The 6,791-nt window shown below is 36.1% G+C and overlaps 1 long non-coding RNA gene across 2 annotated transcripts; it reads right to left on the bottom strand.

Moving 5' to 3' along the window:
- Positions 1-540: 540 nt before the first annotated feature.
- LOC107701435 (uncharacterized) lies at positions 541-5,529 on the bottom strand. 2 transcript variants are annotated; one of them, XR_001635644.1, is made up of 5 exons: positions 5,421-5,529; positions 3,874-3,930; positions 3,719-3,772; positions 807-869; positions 541-693 (listed from the first exon to the last, which is right to left on the bottom strand). It is a non-coding gene; the product is annotated as an uncharacterized LOC107701435 (long non-coding RNA). The 2 variants fall into 2 exon arrangements; XR_001635643.1 differs by having other exon boundaries at positions 3,719-3,930.
- Positions 5,530-6,791: the final 1,262 nt, after the last annotated feature.

The following is a 6,791-nucleotide window of genomic DNA, read 5'->3' as shown; positions in this document are numbered from 1 at the left end:
TTAATGTAAAAAACTACCCTATGTGCAATTTAAATGTTTGCATAAAATTTAGTTGATTATTATATAATCTAAAAAATGTATTGCAGTTTAATACTTTGGGCTCCGTTAAATGAAACCTTCAATATAGTAATGTGCAAGTAATTGGACTGGACTCCCTATGTAATTTATGGCATTAGCTGACATTTTTTATCCATTAAATAATTTTGGTTATAGTTCATTTAAGAGAGACCCAATTTGTTCAGTAAACCACTGTTTACTAAAGAAAGCCATTTAGATTTTTTTTTCTCCTGCTATACCAAAACCATACCAAACCATGATTTCAAAACCGATGGTATGTACCAAATTTAGTTTTTTTTTTCCTCTGGTGTAACGTTATGCATGTTTTTTTTTTTTAGCTGTAACTTCATTGAAATTATTTTTGGAACGTGATTAAAATGGAAAAAAAACATTAAATCCATAACAATATTTAATATGATTTGAAATGGTGTTCAGTTTGATTTAGTTCAATTTGACTAAAACGTGCAGATAATTGTACTTTCAGAACAAACAGCTTCCTGTGAATGTTGCAGCCCATCATGTCTGTATTCCTGGACATTGTTAAAGTTATCAGACATTTTGTTTTTCCCCTTCTTAACTTACTCAGTGTTCTTCCTTGGTGGTCCCCTGAGGGTCTCGGGACAGAAAAGGTGTGCTCTATGGATTAAACAGATCATGCATGTTATATTATCCGGTTTTAAATTGTGTGAAGGGCTGGGAATGATTTTTTTCTCATTTTCATCTCCTTATGCTAATTAATGCTTTTGTACCTTGTGTGTTAGGTGGATATACACTCCAGCCGTGATGGTCTGCCTGAGAGACGCCCACTGGAGCTGAGAAAGATGGAGTGGGTAAGATTTGCTTGTTACTCAGACAAGTAAATGCACATTAAAATTCTAGCTAACTGAATTTCAGAAAATAATAAAAGCAAAGAAAAATATGTATTAAAATCTATTTTAAAGTAAAATCATGGCATCAATGCCATCCAGAAGAAAAAGAAGTCAGTAAATTGTAACATGCACGCTATCAGTTAAAACTTTCTGAACAGTAAGATTTTTTATGTTTTAAAGAATTCTCTTCTGTTCACCAAGCCTGCATTTATTTGATCCAAAATACAGTACAATACCTGCTTTCTACAGTAGTCAACATTTGAAGTGGTTCAAAAAAGTTAATCAAAGTTGTCCTAAGACAACACATTTTGGTTTTAGGTTTTATGACAACTTTGATGAAAGGTGTTGGTCCACTTCAAATGTTGACTACTGTATTTGATTATTTTAAAATGTAAATTTAAATCAAAGCTGTATTTTCAGCATCATTACTCCAGTCTTCAGTGTCACATGTTCCTTCAGAAATCATTCTGATATGCTGATTTGCTGCTTAAGAAACATTTTTATTATTATTATTTTCAATATTTAAAATGGTTGAGTACAGTTTTTTCAGGATTCTTTGATGAATAGAAAGATCCAAATATCAGCATTTATGTGAAATAAAACGTTTTTTTTACACTAAACCATTCAAAAGCTTGGAATCAGTATAATTTTTTTCTTTTTGTGTGTGTGTGTGTGTGTGTGTGTGTGTGCTTTCTACAGTAGTCAACATTTGAAGTGGTTCAAAAAAGTTAATCAAAGTTGTCCTAAGACAACACATTTTGGTTTTAGGTTTTATGACAACTTTGATGAAAGGTGTTGGTCCACTTCAAATGTTGACTACTGTATTTGATTATTTTAAAATGTAAATTTAAATCAAAGCTGTATTTTCAGCATCATTACTCCAGTCTTCAGTGTCACATGTTCCTTCAGAAATCATTCTGATATGCTGATTTGCTGCTTAAGAAACATTTTTATTATTATTATTTTCAATATTTAAAATGGTTGAGTACAGTTTTTTCAGGATTCTTTGATGAATAGAAAGATCCAAATATCAGCATTTATGTGAAATAAAACGTTTTTTTTACACTAAACCATTCAAAAGCTTGGAATCAGTATAATTTTTTTCTTTTTGTGTGTGTGTGTGTGTGTGTGTGTGTGTGTGTGTGTGAATATTTAGAAATTAATACTTTTATTTAGCAACAATGCTTTAAATTAATCAAAAGTGATGAGAAAACATTTATAATGTTAACAAAAGATTTCTATTTCAGATAAATGCTGTTCTTCTGAACTTTCTGAGTTTATATAGAGACTTCTTTAAAAAACATTAAATATCTTACTGTGTAAACACATTGGTTAATGACGTTACACAGGTGGAGTAATAACCTTGAATTAATTGGTTTGAGATTGAATTAATTCCAGATTTTTTTAAATATGAATTATGGGTATGACATCTGCGGACTGATTTTTTATTTTATTTTATTTTGCTTTCTTTCCAGATTCAGTGATAGGCTCTTATGTACTAGAGCACGTGCGCACGTACACTGTTTTCCAAAATGGCTATTTAAATCTCTTGACAAACTAAAAGATATGAATTAATTAATGAATTAAATTTTATATTCTTGAAATGAAATATATAAATTGTACTGAATGTTAGCTTGCTTATTTTGCTGCGCGTCCCTGTGTGTGTGTAATAAGCAAAGTGTACGCGCGTTGTGCACCCGTCTATAGGCTAACGCGCTCCTTAAATAACAAAGAAAAAATATTGCGGCAGACTTTAAACCAGGTTTGAGTTGGTCTATGGCGCAGTCTATTTTCAGTTCCTCAAAATAGCAATGTGCCAGCAATGCGCCTGAACACACCTTGTTTTCAGACCAGCACGCCCATGGGCGCAAATGCATTTGCTATTTAAACAACGTGGCACAGGACGTGAAAATGACAACTGTGTCAGCCTGAAACTAGCAAAAAACACTTGCTTCGCGCCTGGAGCCGCATTGCGCCAGCTGTATGATAGGGCCCTAAAACTTGGGTGAACCCAATCCTGAGGTAGCTTTCATGTTTCAGACTGCTCATTACATCAGGGTTTAACAATTAATCTAGGTTATTAAAAAGCTGACTTTTCACACTCTATGCTCCTAAACCCTTTTTACCCAGCCATTCATGGAAGATGTGCATTTTATCATGTGTCCATTTGTGTCATTTCAGATTACAACACCGTTACAGCCGATCAAATGTAACTTACTCTGTGTTCTTCCTTGGTAGCCACCTGAGGGTCTCAGGACAGTAAAGGTGTGCTCTACGGATTGAACACAATATATTATTCAGTTTTAGCTGTGAATGCTGCGGTCACACTAGAATTTAAGCATGCAAAGTTTCCTTGGACGCTGCAACGGTCGTGATATGATGTCATGCTCTGCAGCGTTGTTTTAAAAACTTAAATTCAACTCATAACGCATAATAATACATTTAAAATGTAAAAACATACAATCTACTCCACTTTCCTGCAGCGCTGCAGTTTTACATTCATGTTCTTTTAATTTAGCTATTATGCTGTGACGTATCAAACTGCTGTTGGTCATACAGTTTCACGTGATGTGAATTCGCAGGTCAAGAGTTCACCAAGCTTGAACTTTGGAATGCAGCGAAATGTGAAACTTTTCACACAAGCTTGCGTTTCCGGTTTGACGCAGTCGATTGCATATTAATGGAAGTCAACAGAAGGAAAAGTGCAGTGTGATCACCCCTTTATTCTAATTAATGAAGTAATCTAATGATGATGGTTTACAACATCAATTAAAAAAAAATAGGTAACTTACTCAGTGTTCTTCCTTGGTAGTCACCTGAGGGTCTCAGGACAGAAAAGGTGTGCTCTACGGATTGAATACAAAATATTATGTTATTCAGTTTAAGATTGTGTGAAGGGCTGTGAGTTAGTGTTTTCTCTTCCTTGTTCTAATTAATGTTCTTTTACCTTGTGTGTCAGGTGGATGAGCACTCCAGCCGTCTGCCTGTGAGATGCCCACTGGAGCTGAGAAAGATGGAGTGGGTAAGATTTGCTTGTTACATTTTGCAAATTAACAAACTATGGCCTGCAACACACTCAGCAGCCAGAATTCCGTTTTTGTTTTGTTTTGTTTTTGTTTTTCGGTCTAAAATCATGACCCACGTGAATCATGCAGATCAGTAATAAAAAAAAATTGCGGGGAGTGGGCATGGGGTTGGTGGTCAGGGTAATGCTGGTTACTGCGTGCATGATGTTTGAAATCTCACAAATGGCCTTAAGCCAGTGGTTCCCAAACTGGGGGGCGGGCGTGGCAAGGCTGAGAGATGGTGTACAGTCAGCAGATTATTTTGCAAAAGAAACCTTCACAGGGTGAAAAAGACTACACTGCATAATTTTTCTGTATATCATTGCCTGATAAGTAAATAATTGAATGCAAAATATTAATTTGACATATTTTAACATGACTGGCAGTACCTGCTTGAGCGCTCCGTTATCAGTTGTTGCAGTTGTGGTTGTATCAATAACAGACCACTAGATGGTGTGAACAATCAGAGTTGTATTGCAGGGAGACATGTAGAAATATGAATGAATGTTGCATGGTTCTGTTCTGAACAAGTAACGTTAAGTTACAAATTTGTGAAAATACTGCCAGTGATGCAGATGGTGAATATACTTAAGATTTACAAATACCAAAACAACTTGTCTACACCAGACACGAGCGGCGCGATGTGACAAAAGCAAATAGAACCCAGTGATGCTGTGGATGCGGTGCGATGCGACATGACAAATCCATGACAGTAAACGCTCTGACACAAAAGACAATTGGATTTGCAATGTTCACTTTGTTGCGTCCAGTTGACATCAGCTGTTGCGTGCGGTGCAGCCGTCGCAATATTTCAAATCATATATATAATTTTGCAAACAAGGTCATGTCTGAGAGGGTGCAATATTCATAAGAGAATCATGAAAAAATTGTTTCCTAAAAAATATGAAGCAGCACAACTGTTTTCAGCATTCACATCTCTACAAAAGGGGGGCCTGGCAGAAAAAGTTTGGGAACCACTGCCTTAAGCAATGAACTAAATAAACTGCGAAAAGATTGTTTTCTAAAACATCATGGACGGAATGAGCTTGCAGCGCCATCTGCAGGACAGATGTGTGTGTATTTTTATTTATTTTTTCCGTGCAGCCTCAATACATCGTATCGTTAGACACTTGATCGATGGATCCTTACACCTTTACTAAATTTGTCCAAAAATAACTTTGCCGTTATTTTAATGTACATTGATACATTGCAATTGCAGTTTGAACTGTGATCTATCATGCCACGTTAATGCCACAAAATTCACATTTACTTTGGTTTTGAAAACTTTTGTGTCTGCAGTGTGTGTATAGAGTGCCCAATAATGGTAAAAAAAAATTTGCCACTCCTTTTATTTTAAATAATAGAAGTATCTGTGAAGGGTGTCAAATTAAAAAAATTACTTAAGTGGATTTATGTGCAATTAACTTACTCTGGGCTCTTCCTTGGTGGTCCCCTGAGGGTCTCAGGACAGCGAAGGTGTGCTCTATGGATTGAACACTAAATGTTGTTCAGTTTTTAAGATGTATTTAAATGCTGTGAATGTGTTTCAGATTTCCTTTATCCCTGATTATGCTCTTTTACCTTATGTGTTAGGTTGATCAACACACCAGCCGTCTACGTGATGGTCTGGCTGAGAAACGCGCAGTGGAGCTGAGAAAGGTGGAGTAGGTAAGTTGCACTTATAATTTGTGTAATTGGGAGATTTATGTTCCTCCACTGACAGGGCATTTCCCCATAACTTGCATTCTTCAAAATGATAATATCATAATTGTAAATGTAATGCATATGAACGAAGCAGTTTAATCAAGCAGTTTAAGTCGGTTAACGACGGTTCACATTCTTAAAAGGACAGTTGCATACAAATAAAAAATGTGTTTATTAGGGATGCTCCGATCAGGATTTTTGCAGCCGATACGGAGTACTGATTTGGGTAGAAAACCTCTGGCAGAGAAACCCTCTGGCATGGGATAGATTTGGTAAGTAAATATTATATAGCCTACATTACTGCACAAACACACATTACTTAATGCACAAAATGAACAAAAACACATTACATTAATTAAGAGACTACAGGAAAATAGATCAATCAGCAATGTTTCTATACACCTTAAAATATTTCTTACTTTAATCCATAGATGGTTTCATCGGGCGCACGCGTGCCTGGCCCGAAGTTAACATCCGGTCTGTGTTTGTTTATCAGTCTGGCTATGGCGCTGACTACAAACGCAGTTAAAGTTAAGGTGATGAGTAGACTGAAGTTGGACTCAGGTGGTTGTGCAGTTTATTTATTTGTGGCGCTCGCCACAATATCAAAACTGACCGATTTTCCAAAAGGCTTCGTTGAATAAACATGGGCATGTACTGCACATTTAAAAATCAAAACGAGGCGCGGCTGTTTTTAGATCACTGTATTTCTGAAGGAAGACTATCTTTAGAAAATTTTCGCTGTCATTTTTATTTAATCTTGCATGTTATATGCCTGATAAAGCAGCGTTTGTGAGTTTTTTGTGTACAGCTGTTACTGGGGAAGCCTCTGTTTCTCCTGCTTTAAAGCACCTCCTGCTGCCGGGTAATAAAAAATGCATTCTGATTATTTGCGGGTGGGTTGCGGGTGGATAAAATAAATCGTAAATGATGCAAATATGAACTACATTTTTTAAATACATTTTTTTCATGAGGCAGACGATTTTGTGTGTGTGTGTGTGTGTGTGTGTGTGTTCGTTCGTCTGATCGGGAAGTTGCAGTGACCGAAACAGTGACATTCCAGATAAAGTTTGAAAGGAGTAAAGCCTTTGTTAAT

Source organism: Sinocyclocheilus anshuiensis, unplaced genomic scaffold, assembly GCF_001515605.1.
Source record: "Sinocyclocheilus anshuiensis isolate Anshui unplaced genomic scaffold, SAMN03320099.WGS_v1.1 scaffold3587, whole genome shotgun sequence".
Lineage (NCBI taxonomy): Eukaryota > Metazoa > Chordata > Actinopteri > Cypriniformes > Cyprinidae > Sinocyclocheilus > Sinocyclocheilus anshuiensis.
Note: the sequence above shows the minus strand (reverse complement) of the source record. Positions and strands in the feature narration are given on the sequence as shown.